The sequence below is a fragment of the Crinia signifera genome, chromosome 6, assembly GCF_055691185.1.
Source record: "Crinia signifera chromosome 6, ASM5569118v1, whole genome shotgun sequence".
In the NCBI taxonomy this organism is placed as follows: Eukaryota; Metazoa; Chordata; class Amphibia; order Anura; family Myobatrachidae; genus Crinia; species Crinia signifera.
In genome coordinates this window covers 206,245,546-206,271,619 of record NC_139222.1, presented here as the reverse complement: position 1 = coordinate 206,271,619, position 26,074 = coordinate 206,245,546, and the positions used below count along the sequence as shown (strand labels likewise).

Sequence of the window (26,074 nt, the reverse complement as noted above, 5' to 3'; positions counted from 1 at the left end):
TTTTGTTCACTTTATATGAAGTAACAAAACATATTGAGATTTATTAGAGCAGTCACATATGGTTAGGGTTAGGTACGTGATACTGGGGCTTGTGTTTCTGGTGGTCATTGCAATATTAGGGACATCTCAATGCTCACAATTCAGATACTTGCTAGGTAAGCCTTCTAACTTTCAACATCGAGCCCCTAACTTTAACACTGAACATACCTGCAGCCTATCCTTAATTCTTTTTCTTCCATGCCTAACCCCAAAACCTCTTAGTATCTTACCATGACCCTTCCTATCTGCATCATAACCTTAAACATACTACTATAGTTCCAAACTCTTAACCTCCCTTCTTAGTGCCTAACCATTACCCCACCACCTGCCATTGAACCATAACATCCCCTACACATAGGACAGAGTTCCAAAATCAGTCGTTTTACCAGTGTTTGGGATTCTGCTATCAGTTTCCTGACTTGCAGCTTCCCGAATGCCAGGATGCCCAATGCATCCAATTGTAATCACTTCAAGTTAATTTTTATGTCTCTACAGTCTTTAGAAATATTTTTGAAAAGTATCTAGTAAATATAATAAACGTTTTTGAACTCTGTTGTTGAATTTTCCCAGCAACTATCATACACCAGATAGAATTTGAACTTTAAGAGAAAATAACTGATTTTGTTTTTGGAAGATAATTATGGCAGCAGTGAGATTTGAACCAGCGCCTCCAAAGAGACTGGAGCCTAAATCCAGCGCCTTAGACCACTCGGCCATGCTACCACACTTAAAGATAACTTATAGTTTCTCACAGTCTGGAATCTAGAACTAGAATTACAGAAAATGTTGTTGTTGTATTAAAGAAATACGTAAAAATATGTTTTATGTTAAGCATTTTAGATGCTCTTAACATAAGTGAGAAAAGATTTTTTTTAAAAAGAATATTGGTTGCCATGCAATCTAGATGAGAAATGGTTAATTTTTAATTAATTTGCATTTTAGTCGAGTTTACCACTTTGAAACCAATCACTGACATTTTCTTTGGAAAATTTATATGGCAGCTTTGGGAAGTTAGCAAAGAAAGAAATTAGCTGTTATAACAATGTGATGATCAACACTTACTTTTTAATTGAATTGCATTCTTGTGGATAGAACAATGAAAACATCAACCTCTAACAATATATATATCAATAATAAATGTGGCAGCAGTGGGATCCGCCTCCGAAGAGACTGGAGCCTTAATCCAGCGCCTTAGACCGCTCGGCCATGCTACCTCATGGGTGCAGTGTTCATGTGGCTCAAAAATCTATCAAATGATTATTTAAATGTGTTTTGTTCACTTTATATGAAGTAACAAAACATATTGAGATTTATTAGAGCATTCACATATGGTTAGGGTTAGGTACGTGATACTGGGGCTTGGGTTTCTGGTGGTCATTGCAATATTAGGGACATCTTAATGCTCACAATACTGACACTTGCTAGGCAAGCCTTCTAACTTTCAACATCGAGCTCCTAACTCTAACACTGAACATACCTGCAGCCTATCCTTAATTCTTTTCCTTCCAATGCCTAACCCCAAAACCTCTTAGTATCTTACCATGACCCTTCCTATCTGCATCATAACCTTAAACATACTCCTATAGTTTCAAACTCTTAACCTCCCTTCTTAGTGCCTAACCATTACCCCACCCCCTGCCATTGAACCATAACATCCCCTACACATAGGACAGAGTTCCAAAATCAGTCGTTTTACCAGTGTTTGGGATTCTGCTATCAGTTTCCTGACTTGCAGCTTCCCGAATGCCAGGATGCCCAATGCATCCAATTGTAATCACTTCAAGTTAATTTTTATGTCTCTACAGTCTTTAGAAATATTTTTGAAAAGTATCTAGTAAATATGATAAACTTTTTTGAACTCTGTTGTTGAATTGTCCCAGCAACTATCATACACCAGATAGAATTTGAACTTTAAGAGAAAATAACTGATTTTGTTTTTGGAAGAAAATTATGGCAGCAGTGGGATTTGAACCCACGCCTCCGAAGAGACTGGAGCCTAAATCCAGCGCCTTAGACCGCTCGGCAATACTACCACACTTAAAGGTAACTCATAGTTTCTCACAGTCTGGAATCTAGAACTAGAATTACAGAAAATGTTGTTGTTGTATTAAAGAAATACGTAAAAATATGTTTTATGTTAAGCATTTTAGATGCTCTTAACATAAGTGAGAAAAGATTTTTTTTAAAAAGAATATTGGTTGCCATGCAATCTAGATGAGAAATGGTTAATTTTTAATTAATTTGCATTTTAGTCGAGTTTACCACTTTGAAACCAATCACTGACAAAACATATTGAGATTTATTAGAGCATTCACATATGGTTAGGGTTAGGTACGTGATACTGGTGCTTGGGTTTCTGGGGGTCATTGCAATATTAGGGACATCTCAATGCTCACAATACTGACACTTGCTAGGCAAGCCTTCTAACTTTCAACATCGAGCTCCTAACTCTAACACTGAACATACCTGCAGCCTATCCTTAATTCTTTTCCTTCCAATGCCTAACCCCAAAACCTCTTAGTATCTTACCATGACACTTCCTATTAGCATCTTAACCTTAAACATACTCCTATAGTTTCAAACTCTTAACCTCCCTTCTTAATGCCTAACCATTACCCCACCACCTGCCATTGAACCATAACATCCCCTACACATAGGACAGATTTCCAAAATCAGTCGTTTTACCAGTGTTTGGGATTCTGCTATCAGTTTCCTGACTTGCAGCTTCCCGAATGCCAGGATGCCCAATGCATCCAATTGTAATCACTTCAAGTTAATTTTTATGTCTCTACAGTCTTTAGAAATATTTTTGAAAAGTATCTAGTAAATATGATAAACTTTTTTGAACTCTGTTGTTGAATTGTCCCAGCAACTATCATACACCAGATAGAATTTGAACTTTAAGAGAAAATAACTGATTTTGTTTTTGGAAGATAATTATGGCAGCAGTGGGATTTGAACCCACGCCTCTGAAGAAACCTAGCGCCTTAGACCGCTCGGCCATGCTACCACACTTAAAGGTAACTCATAGTTTCTCACAGTCTGGAATCTAGAACTAGAATTACAGAAAATGTTGTTGTTGTATTAAAGAAATACGTAAAAATATGTTTTATGTTAAGCATTTTAGATGCTCTTAACATAAGTGAGAAAAGATTTTTTTTAAAAAGAATATTGGTTGCCATGCAATCTAGATGAGAAATGGTTAATTTTTAATTAATTTGCATTTTAGTCGAGTTTACCACTTTGAAACCAATCACTGACAAAACATATTGAGATTTATTAGAGCATTCACATATGGTTAGGGTTAGGTACGTGATACTGGTGCTTGGGTTTCTGGTGGTCATTGCAATATTAGGGACATCTCAATGCTCACAATACTGACACTTGCTAGGCAAGCCTTCTAACTTTCAACATCGAGCTCCTAACTCTAACACTGAACATACCTGCAGCCTATCCTTACAGATAGGACAGAGATAGGACAGATCCTACACATAGGACAGAGTTCCAAAATCAGTCGTTTTACCAGTGTTTGGGATTCTGCTATCAGTTTCCTGACTTGCAGCTTCCCGAATGCCAGGATGCCCAATGCATCCAATTGTAATCACTTCAAGTTAATTTTTATGTCTTTACAGTCTTTAGAAATATTTTTGAAAAGTATCTAGTAAATATGATAAACTTTTTTGAACTCTGTTGTTGAATTGTCCCAGCAACTATCATACACCAGATAGAATTTGAACTTTAAGAGAAAATAACTGATTTTGTTTTTGGAAAATAATTATGGCAGCAGTGGGATTTGAACCCACGCCTCCGAAGAGACTGGAGCCTTAATCAAGCGCCTTAGACCGCTTGGCCATGCTACCTCATGGGTGCAGTGTTCATGTGGCTCAAAGATCTGTCAAATGATTTTTTAAATGTGTTTTGTTCACTTTATATGAAGTAACAAAACATATTGAGATTTATTAGAGCATTCACATATGGTTAGGGTTAGGTACGTGATACTGGGGCTTGTGTTTCTGGTGGTCATTGCAATATTAGGGACATCTCAATGCTCACAATTCAGACACTTGCTAGGTAAGCCTTCTAACTTTCAACATCGAGCCCCTAACTCTAACACTGAACATACCTGCAGCCTATCCTTAATTCTTTTTCTTCGATGCCTAACCCCAAAACCTCTTAGTATCTTACCATGACCCTTCCTATCTGCATCATAACCTTAAACATACTACTATAGTTCCAAACTCTTAACCTCCCTTCTTAGTGCCTAACCATTACCCCACCACCTGCCATTGAACCATAACATCCCCTACACATAGGACAGAGTTCCAAAATCAGTCGTTTTACCAGTGTTTGGGATTCTGCTATCAGTTTCCTGACTTGCAGCTTCCCGAATGCCAGGATGCCCAATGCATCCAATTGTAATCACTTCAAGTTAATTTTTATGTCTCTACAGTCTTTAGAAATATTTTTGAAAAGTATCTTTTAAATATGATAAACTTTTTTGAACTCTGTTGTTGAATTGTCCCAGCAACTATCATACACCAGATAGAATTTGAACTTTAAGAGAAAATAACTGATTTTGTTTTTGGAAGATAATTATGGCAGCAGTGGGATTTGAACCCATGCCTCCGAAGAGACCTAGCGACTTAGACCGCTCGGCCATGCTACCACACTTAAAGGTAACTCATAGTTTCTCACAGTCTGGAATCTAGAACTAGAATTACAGAAAATGTTGTTGTTGTATTAAAGAAATACGTATAAATATGTTTTATGTTAAGCATTTTAGATGCTCTTCACATAATTGAGAAAAGATTTTTTTTAAAAAGAATATTGGTTGCCATGCAATCTAGATGAGAAATGGTTAATTTTTAATTAATTTGCATTTTAGTCGAGTTTACCACTTTGAAACCAATCACTGACAAAACATATTGAGATTTATTAGAGCATTCACATATGGTTAGGGTTAGGTACGTGATACTGGTGCTTGGGTTTCTGGTGGTCATTGCAATATTAGGGACATCTCAATGCTCACAATACTGACACTTGCTAGGCAAGCCTTCTAACTTTCAACATCGAGCTCCTAACTCTAACACTGAACATACCTGCAGCCTATCCTTACAGATAGGACAGAGATAGGACAGATCCTACACATAGGACAGAGTTCCAAAATCAGTCGTTTTACCAGTGTTTGGGATTCTGCTATCAGTTTCCTGATTTGCAGCTTCCCGAATGCCAGGATGCCCAATGCATCCAATTGTAATCACTTCAAGTTAATTTTTATGTCTTTACAGTCTTTAGAAATATTTTTGAAAAGTATCTAGTAAATATGATAAACTTTTTTGAACTCTGTTGTTGAATTGTCCCAGCAACTATCATACACCAGATAGAATTTGAACTTTAAGAGAAAATAACTGATTTTGTTTTTGGAAAATAATTATGGCAGCAGTGGGATTTGAACCCACGCCTCCAAAGAGACTGGAGCCTTAATCCAGCGCCTTAGACCGCTCGGCCATGCTACCTCATGGGTGCAGTGTTCATGTGGCTCAAAGATCTGTCAAATGATTTTTTAAATGTGTTTTGTTCACTTTATATGAAGTAACAAAACATATTGAGATTTATTAGAGCATTCACATATGGTTAGGGTTAGGTACGTGATACTGGGGCTTGTGTTTCTGGTGGTCATTGCAATATTAGGGACATCTCAATGCTCACAATTCAGACACTTGCTAGGTAAGCCTTCTAACTTTCAACATCGAGCCCCTAACTCTAACACTGAACATACCTGCAGCCTATCCTTAATTCTTTTTCTTCGATGCCTAACCCCAAAACCTCTTAGTATCTTACCATGACCCTTCCTATCTGCATCATAACCTTAAACATACTACTATAGTTCCAAACTCTTAACCTCCCTTCTTAGTGCCTAACCATTACCTCACCACCTGCCATTGAACCATAACATCCCCTACACATAGGACAGAGTTCCAAAATCAGTCGTTTTACCAGTGTTTGGGATTCTGCTATCAGTTTCCTGACTTGCAGCTTCCCGAATGCCAGGATGCCCAATGCATCCAATTGTAATCACTTCAAGTTAATTTTTATGTCTCTACAGTCTTTAGAAATATTTTTGAAAAGTATCTAGTAAATATGATAAACTTTTTTGAACTCTGTTGTTGAATTGTCCCAGCAACTATCATACACCAGATAGAATTTGAACTTTAAGAGAAAATAACTGATTTTGTTTTTGGAAGATAATTATGGCAGCAGTGGGATTTGAACCCACGCCTCCGAAGAGACTGGAGCCTAAATCCAGCGCCTTAGACCGCTCGGCCATGCTACCACACTTAAAGGTAACTCATAGTTTCTCACAGTCTGGAATCTAGAACTAGAATTACAGAAAATGTTGTTGTTGTATTAAATATGTTTTATGTTAAGCATTTTAGATGCTCTTAACATAAGTGAGAAAAGATTTTTTTTAAAAAGAATATTGGTTGCCATGCAATCTAGATGAGAAATGGTTAATTTTTAATTAATTTGCATTTTAGTCGAGTTTACCACTTTGAAACCAATCACTGACATTTTCTTTGGAAAATTTATATGGCAGCTTTGGGAAGTTAGCAAAGAAAGAAATTAGCTGTTATAACAATGTGATGATGAACACTTACTTTTTAATTGAATTGCATTCTTGTGGATAGAACAATGAAAACATCAACCTCTAACAATAATAAATGTGGCAGCAGTGGGATTTGAACCCACGCCTCCGAAGAGACTGGAGCCTTAATCCAGCGCCTTAGACCGCTCGGCCATGCTACCTCATGGGTGCAGTGTTCATGTGGCTCAAAAATCTATCAAATGATTATTTAAATGTGTTTTGTTCACTTTATATGAAGTAACAAAACATATTGAGATTTATTAGAGCATTCACATATGGTTAGGGTTAGGTACGTGATACTGGGGCTTGGGTTTCTGGTGGTCATTGCAATATTAGGGACATCTTAATGCTCACAATACTGACACTTGCTAGGCAAGCCTTCTAACTTTCAACATCGAGCTCCTAACTCTAACACTGAACATACCTGCAGCCTATCCTTAATTCTTTTCCTTCCAATGCCTAACCCCAAAACCTCTTAGTATCTTACCATGACCCTTCCTAGCTGCATCATAACCTTAAACATACTCCTATAGTTTCAAACTCTTAACCTCCCTTCTTAGTGCCTAACCATTACCCCACCCCCTGCCATTGAACCATAACATCCCCTACACATAGGACAGAGTTCCAAAATCAGTCGTTTTACCAGTGTTTGGGATTCTGCTATCAGTTTCCTGACTTGCAGCTTCCCGAATGCCAGGATGCCCAATGCATCCAATTGTAATCACTTCAAGTTAATTTTTATGTCTCTACAGTCTTTAGAAATATTTTTGAAAAGTATCTTTTAAATATGATAAACTTTTTTGAACTCTGTTGTTGAATTTTCCCAGCAACTATCATACACCAGATAGAATTTTTTTTTTTTTTTTTTTCCTTTTTTTATTATTCAATTTTTTAAAAAGTACAACAGATATACAAAAAAAAAACACACGTTCTGCTTGTTCAGTCTCATCGCATAGCGGCTACAGATTTTTACCTTACCAACATCTTACTCTAGACAAATTACCATCTGCATCAAGACTACACAACCAGAAATAGAAAAAAACAAGACATATCAAAAAAAAAAAAAAAAAAAAATTACAGTAAAAGACACAAAAATGCATTTCCCTTCCCCCCCTCTCTTTCCCCCCTATTATCCATTTAATTACTTATGACCTTTTCGCTTTTCCTCATGTCTCATATCCTCCCTTCTCTAAGACTACTGGACATAATTACTTCCCTACTTACTCGTTGCCGACCCCGGATTTTTCCCCTTCCTCTTCCCCTTGTTTTTTAGGCCTTAACTATATTTGGATCAACCCCATTATCTACAATTGAATTTAAATTGGTGCCCATTCCCTCTTACAACGTTTTTTATTATGAATTCTCCCATTTCTGTACTCGTGACATTCAGTGCAATTTTATTATTTTAATCTATTTACTTGTGATTACCTTGACCAATGGCCAACTCTAACTTATAAAATTATTATTATTATTGCCTAGTGTGTGGCTGTATTAAACCTATTTTTCTTCCCGTCGATTTTTTTTTTTTTTTTGAAGTGTACCTATTTGTGCTTGTCTCACTGTCAAAATGTATTTCAGTTCTATATCTACAACGTATTAAGTGTACCTTGATAATGCTGTGTTTTAATCCATAATCCCCACGTGTTATAAAATTTCTCTATTCTATTTCTTGAGAGATAAACATCTCTCTCGTGTTCCACAGTGGTATTTACTAAATTGATCCATTCTATTTTTATTGGGGCGAGATTGGCCATCCACTTTCTCGCGATGTTCACTTTAGCAATGGAGCTTATATTAATTGCCAACTGTCTGTTATCGGCAGTAGTCCCCCTACCTGACCATATTCCCATAATCAATGCTAGAGGCGTGATTTCCTGTCGCGGTATTCCCAATTCCACCAGTGTATCCCTGACCTCTCCCCAAAATTTTTGTACCTCGTTGCATTGCCATATTAAATGCCAAAAATTACATTTTGCTTGATTACACTTTGGGCAATTATCTACCCCCTTACCCGAGAACTTTTGGATTTTAACTGGTGATAGGTACGTTCGATGTAAGACACCAGATAGAATTTGAACTTTAAGAGAAAATAACTGATTTTGTTTTTGGAAGATAATTATGGCAGCAGTGGGATTTGAACCCACGCCTCCGAAGAGACCTAGCGCCTTAGACCGCTCGGCCATGCTACCACACTTAAAGGTAACTCATAGTTTCTCACAGTCTGGAATCTAGAACTAGAATTACAGAAAATGTTGTTGTTGTATTAAAGAAATACGTATAAATATGTTTTATGTTAAGCATTTTAGATGCTCTTCACATAATTGAGAAAAGATTTTTTTTAAAAAGAATATTGGTTGCCATGCAATCTAGATGAGAAATGGTTAATTTTTAATTAATTTGCATTTTAGTCGAGTTTACCACTTTGAAACCAATCACTGACAAAACATATTGAGATTTATTAGAGCATTCACATATGGTTAGGGTTAGGTACGTGATACTGGTGCTTGGGTTTCTGGTGGTCATTGCAATATTAGGGACATCTCAATGCTCACAATACTGACACTTGCTAGGCAAGCCTTCTAACTTTCAACATTGAGCTCCTAACTCTAACACTAAACATACCTGCAGCCTATCCTTACAGATAGGACAGAGATAGGACAGATCCTACACATAGGACAGAGTTCCAAAATCAGTCGTTTTACCAGTGTTTGGGATTCTGCTATCAGTTTCCTGACTTGCAGCTTCCCGAATGCCAGGATGCCCAATGCATCCAATTGTAATCACTTCAAGTTAATTTTTATGTCTTTACAGTCTTTAGAAATATTTTTGAAAAGTATCTAGTAAATATGATAAACTTTTTTGAACTCTGTTGTTGAATTGTCCCAGCAACTATCATACACCAGATAGAATTTGAACTTTAAGAGAAAATAACTGATTTTGTTTTTGGAAAATAATTATGGCAGCAGTGGGATTTGAACCCACGCCTCCGAAGAGACTGGAGCCTTAATCCAGCGCCTTAGACCGCTCGGCCATGCTACCTCATGGGTGCAGTGTTCATGTGGCTCAAAGATCTGTCAAATGATTTTTTAAATGTGTTTTGTTCACTTTATATGAAGTAACAAAACATATTGAGATTTATTAGAGCATTCACATATGGTTAGGGTTAGGTACGTGATACTGGGGCTTGTGTTTCTGGTGGTCATTGCAATATTAGGGACATCTCAATGCTCACAATTCAGACACTTGCTAGGTAAGCCTTCTAACTTTCAACATCGAGCCCCTAACTCTAACACTGAACATACCTGCAGCCTATCCTTAATTCTTTTCCTTCCAATGCCTAACCCCAAAACCTCTTAGTATCTTACCATGACCCTTCCTATCTGCATCATAACCTTAAACATACTCCTATAGTTTCAAACTCTTAACCTCCCTTCTTAGTGCCTAACCATTACCCCACCCCCTGCCATTGAACCATAACATCCCCTACACATAGGACAGAGTTCCAAAATCAGTTGTTTTACCAGTGTTTGGGATTCTGCTATCAGTTTCCTGACTTGCAGCTTCCCGAATGCCAGGATGCCCAATGCATCCAATTGTAATCACTTCAAGTTAATTTTTATGTCTCTACAGTCTTTAGAAATATTTTTGAAAAGTATCTTTTAAATATGATAAACTTTTTTGAACTCTGTTGTTGAATTTTCCCAGCAACTATCATACACCAGATAGAATTTTTTTTTTTTTTTTTTCCTTTTTTTATTATTCAATTTTTTAAAAAGTACAACAGATATACAAAAAAAAAACACACGTTCTGCTTGTTCAGTCTCATCGCATAGCGGCTACAGATTTTTACCTTACCAACATCTTACTCTAGACAAATTACCATCTGCATCAAGACTTCACAACCAGAAATAGAAAAAAACAAGACATATAAAAAAAAAAAAAAAAAAAAAAAAATTACAGTAAAAGACACAAAAATGCATTTCCCTTCCCCCCCTCTCTTTCCCCCCTATTATCCATTTAATTACTTATGACCTTTTCGCTTTTCCTCATGTCTCATATCCTCCCTTCTCTAAGACTACTGGACATAATTACTTCCCTACTTACTCGTTGCCGACCCCGGATTTTTCCCCTTCCTCTTCCCCTTGTTTTTTAGGCCTTAACTATATTTGGATCAACCCCATTATCTACAATTGAATTTAAATTGGTGCCCATTCCCTCTTACAACGTTTTTTATTATGAATTCTCCCATTTCTGTACTCGTGACATTCAGTGCAATTTTATTATTTTAATCTATTTACTTGTGATTACCTTGACCAATGGCCAACTCTAACTTATAAAATTATTATTATTATTGCCTAGTGTGTGGCTGTATTAAACCTATTTTTCTTCCCGTCGATTTTTTTTTTTTTTTTGAAGTGTACCTATTTGTGCTTGTCTCACTGTCAAAATGTATTTCAGTTCTATATCTACAACGTATTAAGTGTACCTTGATAATGCTGTGTTTTAATCCATAATCCCCACGTGTTATAAAATTTCTCTATTCTATTTCTTGAGAGATAAACATCTCTCTCGTGTTCCACAGTGGTATTTACTAAATTGATCCATTCTATTTTTATTGGGGCGAGATTGGCCATCCACTTTCTCGCGATGTTCACTTTAGCAATGGAGCTTATATTAATTGCCAACTGTCTGTTATCGGCAGTAGTCCCCCTACCTGACCATATTCCCATAATCAATGCTAGAGGCGTGATTTCCTGTCGCGGTATTCCCAATTCCACCAGTGTATCCCTGACCTCTCCCCAAAATTTTTGTACCTCGTTGCATTGCCATATTAAATGCCAAAAATTACATTTTGCTTGATTACACTTTGGGCAATTATCTACCCCCTTACCCGAGAACTTTTGGATTTTAACTGGTGATAGGTACGTTCGATGTAAGACACCAGATAGAATTTGAACTTTAAGAGAAAATAACTGATTTTGTTTTTGGAAGATAATTATGGCAGCAGTGGGATTTGAACCCACGCCTCCGAAGAGACCTAGCGCCTTAGACCGCTCGGCCATGCTACCACACTTAAAGGTAACTCATAGTTTCTCACAGTCTGGAATCTAGAACTAGAATTACAGAAAATGTTGTTGTTGTATTAAAGAAATACGTATAAATATGTTTTATGTTAAGCATTTTAGATGCTCTTCACATAATTGAGAAAAGATTTTTTTTAAAAAGAATATTGGTTGCCATGCAATCTAGATGAGAAATGGTTAATTTTTAATTAATTTGCATTTTAGTCGAGTTTACCACTTTGAAACCAATCACTGACAAAACATATTGAGATTTATTAGAGCATTCACATATGGTTAGGGTTAGGTACGTGATACTGGTGCTTGGGTTTCTGGTGGTCATTGCAATATTAGGGACATCTCAATGCTCACAATACTGACACTTGCTAGGCAAGCCTTCTAACTTTCAACATCGAGCTCCTAACTCTAACACTAAACATACCTGCAGCCTATCCTTACAGATAGGACAGAGATAGGACAGATCCTACACATAGGACAGAGTTCCAAAATCAGTCGTTTTACCAGTGTTTGGGATTCTGCTATCAGTTTCCTGACTTGCAGCTTCCCGAATGCCAGGATGCCCAATGCATCCAATTGTAATCACTTCAAGTTAATTTTTATGTCTTTACAGTCTTTAGAAATATTTTTGAAAAGTATCTAGTAAATATGATAAACTTTTTTGAACTCTGTTGTTGAATTGTCCCAGCAACTATCATACACCAGATAGAATTTGAACTTTAAGAGAAAATAACTGATTTTGTTTTTGGAAAATAATTATGGCAGCAGTGGGATTTGAACCCACGCCTCCGAAGAGACTGGAGCCTTAATCCAGCGCCTTAGACCGCTCGGCCATGCTACCTCATGGGTGCAGTGTTCATGTGGCTCAAAGATCTGTCAAATGATTTTTTAAATGTGTTTTGTTCACTTTATATGAAGTAACAAAACATATTGAGATTTATTAGAGCATTCACATATGGTTAGGGTTAGGTACGTGATACTGGGGCTTGTGTTTCTGGTGGTCATTGCAATATTAGGGACATCTCAATGCTCACAATTCAGACACTTGCTAGGTAAGCCTTCTAACTTTCAACATCGAGCCCCTAACTCTAACACTGAACATACCTGCAGCCTATCCTTAATTCTTTTTCTTCGATGCCTAACCCCAAAACCTCTTAGTATCTTACCATGACCCTTCCTATCTGCATCATAACCTTAAACATACTACTATAGTTCCAAACTCTTAACCTCCCTTCTTAGTGCCTAACCATTACCCCACCACCTGCCATTGAACCATAACATCCCCTACACATAGGACAGAGTTCCAAAATCAGTCGTTTTACCAGTGTTTGGGATTCTGCTATCAGTTTCCTGACTTGCAGCTTCCCGAATGCCAGGATGCCCAATGCATCCAATTGTAATCACTTCAAGTTAATTTTTATGTCTCTACAGTCTTTAGAAATATTTTTGAAAAGTATCTAGTAAATATGATAAACTTTTTTGAACTCTGTTGTTGAATTGTCCCAGCAACTATCATACACCAGATAGAATTTGAACTTTAAGAGAAAATAACTGATTTTGGAAGATAATTATGGCAGCAGTGGGATTTGAACCCACGCCTCCGAAGAGACCTAGCGCCTTAGACCGCTCGGCCATGCTACCACACTTAAAGGTAACTCATAGTTTCTCACAGTCTGGAATCTAGAACTAGAATTACAGAAAATGTTGTTGTTGTATTAAAGAAATACGTATAAATATGTTTTATGTTAAGCATTTTAGATGCTCTTCACATAATTGAGAAAAGATTTTTTTTAAAAAGAATATTGGTTGCCATGCAATCTAGATGAGAAATGGTTAATTTTTAATTAATTTGCATTTTAGTCGAGTTTACCACTTTGAAACCAATCACTGACAAAACATATTGAGATTTATTAGAGCATTCACATATGGTTAGGGTTAGGTACGTGATACTGGTGCTTGGGTTTCTGGTGGTCATTGCAATATTAGGGACATCTCAATGCTCACAATACTGACACTTGCTAGGCAAGCCTTCTAACTTTCAACATCGAGCTCCTAACTCTAACACTGAACATACCTGCAGCCTATCCTTACAGATAGGACAGAGATAGGACAGATCCTACACATAGGACAGAGTTCCAAAATCAGTCGTTTTACCAGTGTTTGGGATTCTGCTATCAGTTTCCTGACTTGCAGCTTCCCGAATGCCAGGATGCCCAATGCATCCAATTGTAATCACTTCAAGTTAATTTTTATGTCTTTACAGTCTTTAGAAATATTTTTGAAAAGTATCTAGTAAATATGATAAACTTTTTTGAACTCTGTTGTTGAATTGTCCCAGCAACTATCATACACCAGATAGAATTTGAACTTTAAGAGAAAATAACTGATTTTGTTTTTGGAAAATAATTATGGCAGCAGTGGGATTTGAACCCACGCCTCCGAAGAGACTGGAGCCTTAATCCAGCGCCTTAGACCGCTCGGCCATGCTACCTCATGGGTGCAGTGTTCATGTGGCTCAAAGATCTGTCAAATGATTTTTTAAATGTGTTTTGTTCACTTTATATGAAGTAACAAAACATATTGAGATTTATTAGAGCATTCACATATGGTTAGGGTTAGGTACGTGATACTGGGGCTTGTGTTTCTGGTGGTCATTGCAATATTAGGGACATCTCAATGCTCACAATTCAGACACTTGCTAGGTAAGCCTTCTAACTTTCAACATCGAGCCCCTAACTCTAACACTGAACATACCTGCAGCCTATCCTTAATTCTTTTTCTTCGATGCCTAACCCCAAAACCTCTTAGTATCTTACCATGACCCTTCCTATCTGCATTATAACCTTAAACATACTACTATAGTTCCAAACTCTTAACCTCCCTTCTTAGTGCCTAACCATTACCCCACCACCTGCCATTGAACCATAACATCCCCTACACATAGGACAGAGTTCCAAAATCAGTCGTTTTACCAGTGTTTGGGATTCTGCTATCAGTTTCCTGACTTGCAGCTTCCCGAATGCCAGGATGCCCAATGCATCCAATTGTAATCACTTCAAGTTAATTTTTATGTCTCTACAGTCTTTAGAAATATTTTTGAAAAGTATCTAGTAAATATGATAAACTTTTTTGAACTCTGTTGTTGAATTGTCCCAGCAGATATAATTTGAACTTTAAGAGAAAATAACTGACTTTGTTTTTGGAAGATAATTATGGCAGCAGAGGGATTTGAACCCACGCCTCCGAAGAGACTGGAGCCTAAATCCAGCGCCTTAGACCGCTCGGCCATGCTACCACACTTAAAGGTAACTCATAGTTTCTCACAGTCTGGAATCTAGAACTAGAATTACAGAAAATGTTGTTGTTGTATTAAAGAAATACGTAAAAATATGTTTTATGTTAAGCATTTTAGATGCTCTTAACATAAGTGAGAAAAGATTTTTTTTAAAAAGAATATTGGTTGCCATGCAATCTAGATGAGAAATGGTTAATTTTTAATTAATTTGCATTTTAGTCGAGTTTACCACTTTGAAACCAATCACTGACAAAACATATTGAGATTTATTAGAGCATTCACATATGGTTAGGGTTAGGTACGTGATACTGGTGCTTGGGTTTCTGGTGGTCATTGCAATATTAGGGACATCTCAATGCTCACAATACTGACACTTGCTAGGCAAGCCTTCTAACTTTCAACATCGAGCTCCTTACTCTAACACTGAACATACCTGCAGCCTATCCTTAATTCTTTTCCTTCCAATGCCTAACCCCAAAACCTCTTAGTATCTTACCATGACCCTTCCTATCAGCATCTTAACCTTAAACATACTCCTATAGTTTCAAACTCTTAACCTCCCTTCTTAGTGCCTAACCATTACCCCACCACCTGCCATTGAACCATAACATCCCCTACACATAGGACAGAGTTCCAAAATCAGTCGTTTTACCAGTGTTTGGGATTCTGCTATCAGTTTCCTGACTTGCAGCTTCCCGAATGCCAGGATGCCCAATGCATCCAATTGTAATCACTTCAAGTTAATTTTTATGTCTTTACAGTCTTTAGAAATATTTTTGAAAAGTATCTAGTAAATATGATAAACTTTTTTGAACTCTGTTGTTGAATTGTCCCAGCAACTATCATACACCAGATATAATTTGAACTTTAAGAGAAAATAACTGATTTTGTTTTTGGAAAATAATTATGGCAGCAGTGGGATTTGAACCCACGCCTCCGAAGAGACTGGAGCCTTAATCCAGCGCCTTAGACCGCTCGGCCATGCTACCTCATGGGTGCAGTGTTCATGTGGCTCAAAGATCTGTCAAATGATTTTTTAAATGTGTTTTGTTCACTTTATATGAAGTAACAAAACATATTGAGATTTATTAGAGCATTCACATATGGTTAGGGTTAGGTACGTGATACTGGGGCTTGTGTTTCTGGTGGTCATTGCAATATTAGGGACATCTCAATGCTCACAATTCAGACACTTGCTAGGTAAGCCTTCTAACTTTCAACATCGAGCCCCTAACTCTAACACTGAACATACCTGCAGCCTATCCTTAATTCTTTTTCTTCCATGCCTAACCCCAAAACCTCTTAGTATCTTACCATGACCCTTCCTATCTGCATCATAACCTTAAACATACTACTATAGTTCCAAACTCTTAACCTCCCTTCTTAGTGCCTAACCATTACCCCACCACCTGCCATTGAACCATAACATCCCCTACACATAGGACAGAGTTCCAAAATCAGTCGTTTTACCAGTGTTTGGGATTCTGCTATCAGTTTCCTGACTTGCAGCTTCCCGAATGCCAGGATGCCCAATGCATCCAATTGTAATCACTTCAAGTTAATTTTTATGTCTTTACAGTCTTTAGAAATATTTTTGAAAAGTATCTAGTAAATATGATAAACTTTTTTGAACTCTGTTGTTGAATTGTCCCAGCAACTATCATACACCAGATAGAATTTGAACTTTAAGAGAAAATTACGGATTTTGTTTTTGGAAGATAATTATGGCAGCAGTGGGATTTGAACCCACGCCTCCGAAGAGACTGGAGCCTAAATCCAGCGCCTTAGACCGCTCGGCCATGCTACCACACTTAAAAGTAGCTCATAGTTTCTCACAGTCTGGAATCTAGAACTAGAATTACAGAAAATGTTGTTGTTGTATTAAAGAAATACGTAAAAATATGTTTTATGTTAAGCATTTTAGTTGCTCTTAACATAAGTGAGAAAAGATTTTTTTTTAAAAAGAATATTGGTTGCCATGCAATCTAGATGAGAAATGGTTAATTTTTAATTAATTTGCATTTTAGCCGAGTTTACCACTTTGAAACCAATCACTGACATTTTCTTTGGAAAATGTATATGGCAGCTTTGGGAAGTTAGCAAAGAAAGAAATTAGCTGTTATAACAATGTGATGATGAACACTTACTTTTTAATTGAATTGCATTCTTGTGGATAGAAAAATGAAAACATCAACCTCTAACAATATATATCAATAATAAATATGGCAGCAGTGGGATTTGAACCCACGCCTCCGAAGAGACTGGAGCCTTAATCCAGCGCCTTAGGCCGCTCGGCCATGCTACCTCAGGGGTGCAGTGTTCATGTGGCTCAAAAATCTATCAAATGATTATTTAAATGTGTTTTGTTCACTTTATATGAAGTAACAAAACATATTGAGATTTATTAGAGCATTCACATATGGTTAGGGTTAGGTACGTGATACTGGGGCTTGGGTTTCTGGTGGTCATTGCAATATTAGGGACATCTCAATGCTCACAATACTGACACTTGCTAGGCAAGCCTTCTAACTTTCAACATCGAGCTCCTAACTCTAACACTGAACATACCTGCAGCCTATCCTTAATTCTTTTCCTTCCAATGCCTAACCCCAAAACCTCTTAGTATCTTACCATGACCCTTCCTATCTGCATCATAACCTTAAACATACTCCTATAGTTTCAAACTCTTAACCTCCCTTCTTAGTGCCTAACCATTACCCCACCCCCTGCCATTGAACCATAACATCCCCTACACATAGGACAGAGTTCCAAAATCAGTCGTTTTACCAGTGTTTGGGATTCTGCTATCAGTTTCCTGACTTGCAGCTTCCCGAATGCCAGGATGCCCAATGCATCCAATTGTAATCACTTCAAGTTAATTTTTATGTCTCTACAGTCTTTAGAAATATTTTTGAAAAGTATCTAGTAAATATGATAAACTTTTTTGAACTCTGTTGTTGAATTGTCCCAGCAACTATCATACACCAGATAGAATTTGAACTTTAAGAGAAAATAACTGATTTGGTTTTTGGAAGATAATTATGGCAGCAGTGGGATTTGAACCCACGCCTCCGAAGAGACTGGAGCCTAAATCCAGCGCCTTAGACCGCTCGGCCATGCTACCACACTTAAAGATAACTCATAGTTTCTCACAGTCTGGAATCTAGAACTAGAATTACAGAAAATGTTGTTGTTGTATTAAAGAAATACGTAAAAATATGTTTTATGTTAAGCATTTTAGATGCTCTTAACATAAGTGAGAAAAGATTTTTTTTAAAAAGAATATTGGTTGCCATGCAATCTAGATGAGAAATGGTTAATTTTTTATTAATTTGCATTTTAGTCGAGTTTACCACTTTGAAACCAATCACTGACAAAACATATTGAGATTTATTAGAGCATTCACATATGGTTAGGGTTAGGTACGTGATACTGGTGCTTGGGTTTCTGGTGGTCATTGCAATATTAGGGACATCTCAATGCTCACAATACTGACACTTGCTTGGCAAGCCTTCTAACTTTCAACATCGAGCTCCTAACTCTAACACTGAACATACCTGCAGCCTATCCTTACAGATAGGACAGAGATAGGACAGATCCTACACATAGGACAGAGTTCCAAAATCAGTCGTTTTACCAGTGTTTGGGATTCTGCTATCAGTTTCCTGACTTGCAGCTTCCCGAATGCCAGGATGCCCAATGCATCCAATTGTAATCACTTCAAGTTAATTTTTATGTCTTTACAGTCTTTAGAAATATTTTTGAAAAGTATCTAGTAAATATGATAAACTTTTTTGAACTCTGTTGTTGAATTGTCCCAGCAACTATCATACACCAGATAGAATTTGAACTTTAAGAGAAAATAACTGATTTTGTTTTTGGAAAATAATTATGGCAGCAGTGGGATTTGAACCCACGCCTCCAAAGAGACTGGAGCCTTAATCCAGCGCCTTAGACCGCTCGGCCATGCTACCTCATGGGTGCAGTGTTCATGTGGCTCAAAGATCTGTCAAATGATTTTTTAAATGTGTTTTGTTCACTTTATATGAAGTAACAAAACATATTGAGATTTATTAGAGCATTCACATATGGTTAGGGTTAGGTACGTGATACTGGGGCTTGTGTTTCTGGTGGTCATTGCAATATTAGGGACATCTCAATGCTCACAATTCAGACACTTGCTAGGTAAGCCTTCTAACTTTCAACATCGAGCCCCTAACTCTAACACTGAACATACCTGCATCCTATCCTTAATTCTTTTTCTTCGATGCCTAACCCCAAAACCTCTTAGTATCTTACCATGACCCTTCCTATCTGCATCATAACCTTAAACATACTACTATAGTTCCAAACTCTTAACCTCCCTTCTTAGTGCCTAACCATTACCCCACCACCTGCCATTGAACCATAACATCCCCTACACATAGGACAGAGTTCCAAAATCAGTCGTTTTACCAGTGTTTGGGATTCTGCTATCAGTTTCCTGACTTGCAGCTTCCCGAATGCCAGGATGCCCAATGCATCCAATTGTAATCACTTCAAGTTAATTTTTATGTCTCTACAGTCTTTAGAAATATTTTTGAAAAGTATCTATTAAATATGATAAACTTTTTTGAACTCTGTTGTTGAATTGTCCCAGCAACTATCATACACCAGATAGAATTTGAACTTTAAGAGAAAATAACTGATTTTGTTTTTGGAAGATAATTATGGCAGCAGTGGGATTTGAACCCACGCCTCCGAAGAGACATAGCGCCTTAGACCGCTCGGCCATGCTACCACACTTAAAGGTAACTCATAGTTTCTCACAGTCTGGAATCTAGAACTAGAATTACAGAAAATGTTGTTGTTGTATTAAAGAAATACGTAAAAATATGTTTTATGTTAAGCATTTTAGATGCTCTTAACATAAGTGAGAAAAGATTTTTTTTAAAAAGAATATTGGTTGCCATGCAATCTAGATGAGAAATGGTTAATTTTTAATTAATTTGCATTTTAGTCGAGTTTACCACTTTGAAACCAATCACGGACAAAACATATTGAGATTTATTAGAGCATTCACATATGGTTAGGGTTAGGTACGTGATACTGGTGCTTGGGTTTCTGGTGGTCATTGCAATATTAGGGACATCTCAATGCTCACAATACTGACACTTGCTAGGCAAGCCTTCTAACTTTCAACATTGAGCTCCTAACTCTAACACTGAACATACCTGCAGCCTATCCTTACAGATAGGACAGAGATAGGACAGATCCTACACATAGGACAGAGTTCCAAAATCAGTCGTTTTACCAGTGTTTGGGATTCTGCTATCAGTTTCCTGACTTGCAGCTTCCCGAATGCCAGGATGCCCAATGCATCCAATTGTAATCACTTCAAGTTAATTTTTATGTCTTTACAGTCTTTAGAAATATTTTTGAAAAGTATCTAGTAAATATGATAAACTTTTTTGAACTCTGTTGTTGAATTGTCCCAGCAACTATCATACACCAGATAGAATTTGAACTTTAAGAGAAAATAACTGATTTTGTTTTTGGAAAATAATTATGGCAGCAGTGGGATTTGAACCCATGCCTCCGAAGAGACTGGAGCCTTAATCCAGCGCCTTAGACCACTCGGCCATGCTACCTCATGGGTGCAGTGTTCATGTGGCTCAAAGATCTGTCAAATGATTTTTTAAATGTGTTTTGTTCACTTTATATGAAGTAACAAAACATATTGAGATTTATTAGAGCATTCACATATGGTTAGGGTTAGGTACGTGATACTGGGGCTTGGGTTTCTGGTGGTCATTGCAATATTAGGGACATCTCAATGCTCACAATACTGACACTTGCTAGGCAAGCCTTCTAACTTTCAACATCGAGCTCCTAACTCTAACACTGAACATACCTGCAGCCTATCCTTAATTCTTTTCCTTCCAATGCCTAACCCCAAAACCTCTTAGTAACTTACCATGACCCTTCCTATCTGCATCATAACCTTAAACATACTCCTATAGTTTCAAACTCTTAACCTCCCTTCTTAGTGCCTAACCATTACCCCACCCCCTGCCATTGAACCATAACATCCCCTACACATAGGACAGAGTTCCAAAATCAGTCGTTTTACCAGTGTTTGGGATTCTGCTATCAGTTTCCTGACTTGCAGCTTCCCGAATGCCAGGATGCCCAATGCATCCAATTGTAATCACTTCAAGTTAATTTTTATGTCTTTACAGTCTTTAGAAATATTTTTGAAAAGTATCTAGTAAATATGATAAACTTTTTTCAACTCTGTTGTTGAATTGTCCCAGCAACTATCATACACCAGATAGAATTTGAACTTTAAGAGAAAATAACTGATTTTGTTTTTGGAAAATAATTATGGCAGCAGTGGGATTTGAACCCACGCCTCCGAAGAGACTGGAGCCTTAATCCAGCGCCTTAGACCGCTCGGCCATGCTACCTCATGGGTGCAGTGTTCATGTGGCTCAAAGATCTGTCAAATGATTTTTTAAATGTGTTTTGTTCACTTTATATGAAGTAACAAAACATATTGAGATTTATTAGAGCATTCACATATGGTTAGGGTTAGGTACGTGATACTGGGGCTTGTGTTTCTGGTGGTCATTGCAATATTAGGGACATCTCAATGCTCACAATTCAGACACTTGCTAGGTAAGCCTTCTAACTTTCAACATCGAGCCCCTAACTCTAACACTGAACATACCTGCAGCCTATCCTTAATTCTTTTTCTTCCATGCCTAACCCCAAAACCTCTTAGTATCTTACCATGACCCTTCCTATCAGCATCTTAACCTTAAACATACTCCTATAGTTTCAAACTCTTAACCTCCCTTCTTAGTGCCTAACCATTACCCCACCACCTGCCATTGAACCATAACATCCCCTACACATAGGACAGAGTTCCAAAATCAGTCGTTTTACCAGTGTTTGGGATTCTGCTATCAGTTTCCTGACTTGCAGCTTCCCGAATGCCAGGATGCCCAATGCATCCAATTGTAATCACTTCAAGTTAATTTTTATGTCTTTACAGTCTTTAGAAATATTTTTGAAAAGTATCTAGTAAATATGATAAACTTTTTTGAACTCTGTTGTTGAATTGTCCCAGCAACTATCATACACCAGATATAATTTGAACTTTAAGAGAAAATAACTGATTTTGTTTTGGGAAAATAATTATGGCAGCAGTGGGATTTGAACCCACGCCTCCGAAGAGACTGGAGCCTTAATCCAGCGCCTTAGACCGCTCGGCCATGCTACCTCATGGGTGCAGTGTTCATGTGGCTCAAAGATCTGTCAAATGATTTTTTAAATGTGTTTTGTTCACTTTATATGAAGTAACAAAACATATTGAGATTTATTAGAGCATTCACATATGGTTAGGGTTAGGTACGTGATACTGGGGCTTGTGTTTCTGGTGGTCATTGCAATATTAGGGACATCTCAATGCTCACAATTCAGACACTTGCTAGGTAAGCCTTCTAACTTTCAACATCGAGCCCCTAACTCTAACACTGAACATACCTGCAGCCTATCCTTAATTCTTTTTCTTCCATGCCTAACCCCAAAACCTCTTAGTATCTTACCATGACCCTTCCTATCTGCATCATAACCTTAAACATACTACTATAGTTCCAAACTCTTAACCTCCCTTCTTAGTGCCTAACCATTACCCCACCACCTGCCATTGAACCATAACATCCCCTACACATAGGACAGAGTTCCAAAATCAGTCGTTTTACCAGTGTTTGGGATTCTGCTATCAGTTTCCTGACTTGCAGCTTCCCGAATGCCAGGATGCCCAATGCATCCAATTGTAATCACTTCAAGTTAATTTTTATGTCTTTACAGTCTTTAGAAATATTTTTGAAAAGTATCTAGTAAATATGATAAACTTTTTTGAACTCTGTTGTTGAATTGTCCCAGCAACTATCATACACCAGATAGAATTTGAACTTTAAGAGAAAATTACGGATTTTGTTTTTGGAAGATAATTATGGCAGCAGTGGGATTTGAACCCACGCCTCCGAAGAGACAGGAGCCTAAATCCAGCGCCTTAGACCGCTCGGCCATGCAACCACACTTAAAAGTAGCTCATAGTTTCTCACACTCTGGAATCTAGAACTAGAATTACAGAAAATGTTGTTGTTGTATTAAAGAAATACGTAAAAATATGTTTTATGTTAAGCATTTTAGTTGCTCTTAACATAAGTGAGAAAAGATTTTTTTTTAAAAAGAATATTGGTTGCCATGCAATCTAGATGAGAAATGGTTAATTTTTAATTAATTTGCATTTTAGCCGAGTTTACCACTTTGAAACCAATCACTGACATTTTCTTTGGAAAATGTATATGGCAGCTTTGGGAAGTTAGCAAAGAAAGAAATTAGCTGTTATTACAATGTGATGATGAACACTTACTTTTTAATTGAATTGCATTCTTGTGGATAGAAAAATGAAAACATCAACCTCTAACAATATATATCAATAATAAATATGGCAGCAGTGGGATTTGAACCCACGCCTCCGAAGAGACTGGAGCCTTAATCCAGCGCCTTAGACCGCTCGGCCATGCTACCTCAGGGGTGCAGTGTTCATGTGGCTCAAAAATCTATCAAATGATTATTTAAATGTGTTTTGTTCACTTTATATGAAGTAACAAAACATATTGAGATTTATTAGAGCATTCACATATGGTTAGGGTTAGGTACGTGATACTGGGGCTTGGGTTTCTGGTGGTCATTGCAATATTAGGGACATCTCAATGCTCACAATACTGACACTTGCTAGGCAAGCCTTCTAACTTTCAACATCGAGCTCCTAACTCTAACACTGAACATACCTGCAGCCTATCCTTAATTCTTTTCCTTCCAATGCCTAACCCCAAAACCTCTTAGTATCTTACCATGACCCTTCCTATCTGCATCATAACCTTAAACATACTCCTATAGTTTCAAACTCTTAACCTCCCTTCTTAGTGCCTAACCATTACCCCACCCCCTGCCATTGAACCATAACATCCCCTACACATAGGACAGAGTTCCAAAATCAGTCGTTTTACCAGTGTTTGGGATTCTGCTATCAGTTTCCTGACTTGCAGCTTCCCGAATGCCAGGATGCCCAATGCATCCAATTGTAATCACTTCAAGTTAATTTTTATGTCTCTACAGTCTTTAGAAATATTTTTGAAAAGTATCTAGTAAATATGATAAACTTTTTTGAACTCTGTTGTTGAATTGTCCCAGCAACTATCATACACCAGATAGAATTTGAACTTTAAGAGAAAATAACTGATTTTGTTTTTGGAAGATAATTATGGCAGCAGTGGGATTTGAACCCACGCCTCCGAAGAGACTGGAGCCTAAATCCAGCGCCTTAGACCGCTCGGCCATGCTACCACACTTAAAGATAACTCATAGTTTCTCACAGTCTGGAATCTAGAACTAGAATTACAGAAAATGTTGTTGTTGTATTAAAGAAATACGTAAAAATATGTTTTATGTTAAGCATTTTAGATGCTCTTAACATAAGTGAGAAAAGATTTTTTTTAAAAAGAATATTGGTTGCCATGCAATCTAGATGAGAAATGGTTAATTTTTTATTAATTTGCATTTTAGTCGAGTTTACCACTTTGAAACTAATCACTGACAAAACATATTGAGATTTATTAGAGCATTCACATATGGTTAGGGTTAGGTACGTGATACTGGTGCTTGGGTTTCTGGTGGTCATTGCAATATTAGGGACATCTCAATGCTCACAATACTGACACTTGCTAGGCAAGCCTTCTAACTTTCAACATCGAGCTCCTAACTCTAACACTGAACATACCTGCAGCCTATCCTTACAGATAGGACAGAGATAGGACAGATCCTACACATAGGACAGAGTTCCAAAATCAGTCGTTTTACCAGTGTTTGGGATTCTGCTATCAGTTTCCTGACTTGCAGCTTCCCGAATGCCAGGATGCCCAATGCATCCAATTGTAATCACTTCAAGTTAATTTTTATGTCTTTACAGTCTTTAGAAATATTTTTGAAAAGTATCTAGTAAATATGATAAACTTTTTTGAACTCTGTTGTTGAATTGTCCCAGCAACTATCATACACCAGATAGAATTTGAACTTTAAGAGAAAATAACTGATTTTGTTTTTGGAAAATAATTATGGCAGCAGTGGGATTTGAACCCACGCCTCCAAAGAGACTGGAGCCTTAATCCAGCGCCTTAGACCGCTCGGCCATGCTACCTCATGGGTGCAGTGTTCATGTGGCTCAAAGATCTGTCAAATGATTTTTTAAATGTGTTTTGTTCACTTTATATGAAGTAACAAAACATATTGAGATTTATTAGAGCATTCACATATGGTTAGGGTTAGGTACGTGATACTGGGGCTTGTGTTTCTGGTGGTCATTGCAATATTAGGGACATCTCAATGCTCACAATTCAGACACTTGCTAGGTAAGCCTTCTAACTTTCAACATCGAGCCCCTAACTCTAACACTGAACATACCTGCATCCTATCCTTAATTCTTTTTCTTCGATGCCTAACCCCAAAACCTCTTAGTATCTTACCATGACCCTTCCTATCTGCATCATAACCTTAAACATACTACTATAGTTCCAAACTCTTAACCTCCCTTCTTAGTGCCTAACCATTACCCCACCACCTGCCATTGAACCATAACATCCCCTACACATAGGACAGAGTTCCAAAATCAGTCGTTTTACCAGTGTTTGGGATTCTGCTATCAGTTTCCTGACTTGCAGCTTCCCGAATGCCAGGATGCCCAATGCATCCAATTGTAATCACTTCAAGTTAATTTTTATGTCTCTACAGTCTTTAGAAATATTTTTGAAAAGTATCTATTAAATATGATAAACTTTTTTGAACTCTGTTGTTGAATTGTCCCAGCAACTATCATACACCAGATAGAATTTGAACTTTAAGAGAAAATAACTGATTTTGTTTTTGGAAGATAATTATGGCAGCAGTGGGATTTGAACCCACGCC

The 26,074-nt window shown here is 37.4% G+C and overlaps 17 non-coding genes across 17 annotated transcripts; all 17 read right to left on the bottom strand.

Moving 5' to 3' along the window:
- Positions 1-5,473: 5,473 nt before the first annotated feature.
- Positions 5,474-5,555, bottom strand: TRNAL-AAG (transfer RNA leucine (anticodon AAG)). Its single transcript has one exon. It is a non-coding gene; the product is annotated as a tRNA-Leu (tRNA).
- Positions 5,556-6,291: 736 nt separating this feature from the next.
- Positions 6,292-6,373, bottom strand: TRNAL-UAG (transfer RNA leucine (anticodon UAG)). The gene has a single exon. It is a non-coding gene; the product is annotated as a tRNA-Leu (tRNA).
- Positions 6,374-6,764: 391 nt separating this feature from the next.
- TRNAL-AAG (transfer RNA leucine (anticodon AAG)) lies at positions 6,765-6,846 on the bottom strand. Its single transcript has one exon. It is a non-coding gene; the product is annotated as a tRNA-Leu (tRNA).
- A 2,796-nt stretch (positions 6,847-9,642) lies between these two features.
- Positions 9,643-9,724, bottom strand: TRNAL-AAG (transfer RNA leucine (anticodon AAG)). The gene has a single exon. It is a non-coding gene; the product is annotated as a tRNA-Leu (tRNA).
- A 2,798-nt stretch (positions 9,725-12,522) lies between these two features.
- On the bottom strand, positions 12,523-12,604 carry TRNAL-AAG (transfer RNA leucine (anticodon AAG)). Its single transcript has one exon. It is a non-coding gene; the product is annotated as a tRNA-Leu (tRNA).
- A 1,568-nt stretch (positions 12,605-14,172) lies between these two features.
- Positions 14,173-14,254, bottom strand: TRNAL-AAG (transfer RNA leucine (anticodon AAG)). Its single transcript has one exon. It is a non-coding gene; the product is annotated as a tRNA-Leu (tRNA).
- Positions 14,255-15,965: 1,711 nt separating this feature from the next.
- TRNAL-AAG (transfer RNA leucine (anticodon AAG)) lies at positions 15,966-16,047 on the bottom strand. Its single transcript has one exon. It is a non-coding gene; the product is annotated as a tRNA-Leu (tRNA).
- A 736-nt stretch (positions 16,048-16,783) lies between these two features.
- On the bottom strand, positions 16,784-16,865 carry TRNAL-UAG (transfer RNA leucine (anticodon UAG)). The gene has a single exon. It is a non-coding gene; the product is annotated as a tRNA-Leu (tRNA).
- A 416-nt stretch (positions 16,866-17,281) lies between these two features.
- Positions 17,282-17,363, bottom strand: TRNAL-AAG (transfer RNA leucine (anticodon AAG)). The gene has a single exon. It is a non-coding gene; the product is annotated as a tRNA-Leu (tRNA).
- A 737-nt stretch (positions 17,364-18,100) lies between these two features.
- TRNAL-UAG (transfer RNA leucine (anticodon UAG)) lies at positions 18,101-18,182 on the bottom strand. The gene has a single exon. It is a non-coding gene; the product is annotated as a tRNA-Leu (tRNA).
- Positions 18,183-18,950: 768 nt separating this feature from the next.
- Positions 18,951-19,032, bottom strand: TRNAL-AAG (transfer RNA leucine (anticodon AAG)). Its single transcript has one exon. It is a non-coding gene; the product is annotated as a tRNA-Leu (tRNA).
- A 1,574-nt stretch (positions 19,033-20,606) lies between these two features.
- TRNAL-AAG (transfer RNA leucine (anticodon AAG)) lies at positions 20,607-20,688 on the bottom strand. The gene has a single exon. It is a non-coding gene; the product is annotated as a tRNA-Leu (tRNA).
- Positions 20,689-21,425: 737 nt separating this feature from the next.
- On the bottom strand, positions 21,426-21,507 carry TRNAL-AAG (transfer RNA leucine (anticodon AAG)). Its single transcript has one exon. It is a non-coding gene; the product is annotated as a tRNA-Leu (tRNA).
- A 736-nt stretch (positions 21,508-22,243) lies between these two features.
- TRNAL-AAG (transfer RNA leucine (anticodon AAG)) lies at positions 22,244-22,325 on the bottom strand. The gene has a single exon. It is a non-coding gene; the product is annotated as a tRNA-Leu (tRNA).
- A 1,234-nt stretch (positions 22,326-23,559) lies between these two features.
- Positions 23,560-23,641, bottom strand: TRNAL-AAG (transfer RNA leucine (anticodon AAG)). Its single transcript has one exon. It is a non-coding gene; the product is annotated as a tRNA-Leu (tRNA).
- A 737-nt stretch (positions 23,642-24,378) lies between these two features.
- TRNAL-UAG (transfer RNA leucine (anticodon UAG)) lies at positions 24,379-24,460 on the bottom strand. Its single transcript has one exon. It is a non-coding gene; the product is annotated as a tRNA-Leu (tRNA).
- Positions 24,461-25,228: 768 nt separating this feature from the next.
- TRNAL-AAG (transfer RNA leucine (anticodon AAG)) lies at positions 25,229-25,310 on the bottom strand. Its single transcript has one exon. It is a non-coding gene; the product is annotated as a tRNA-Leu (tRNA).
- Between the last annotated feature and the right edge of the window lie 764 nt (positions 25,311-26,074).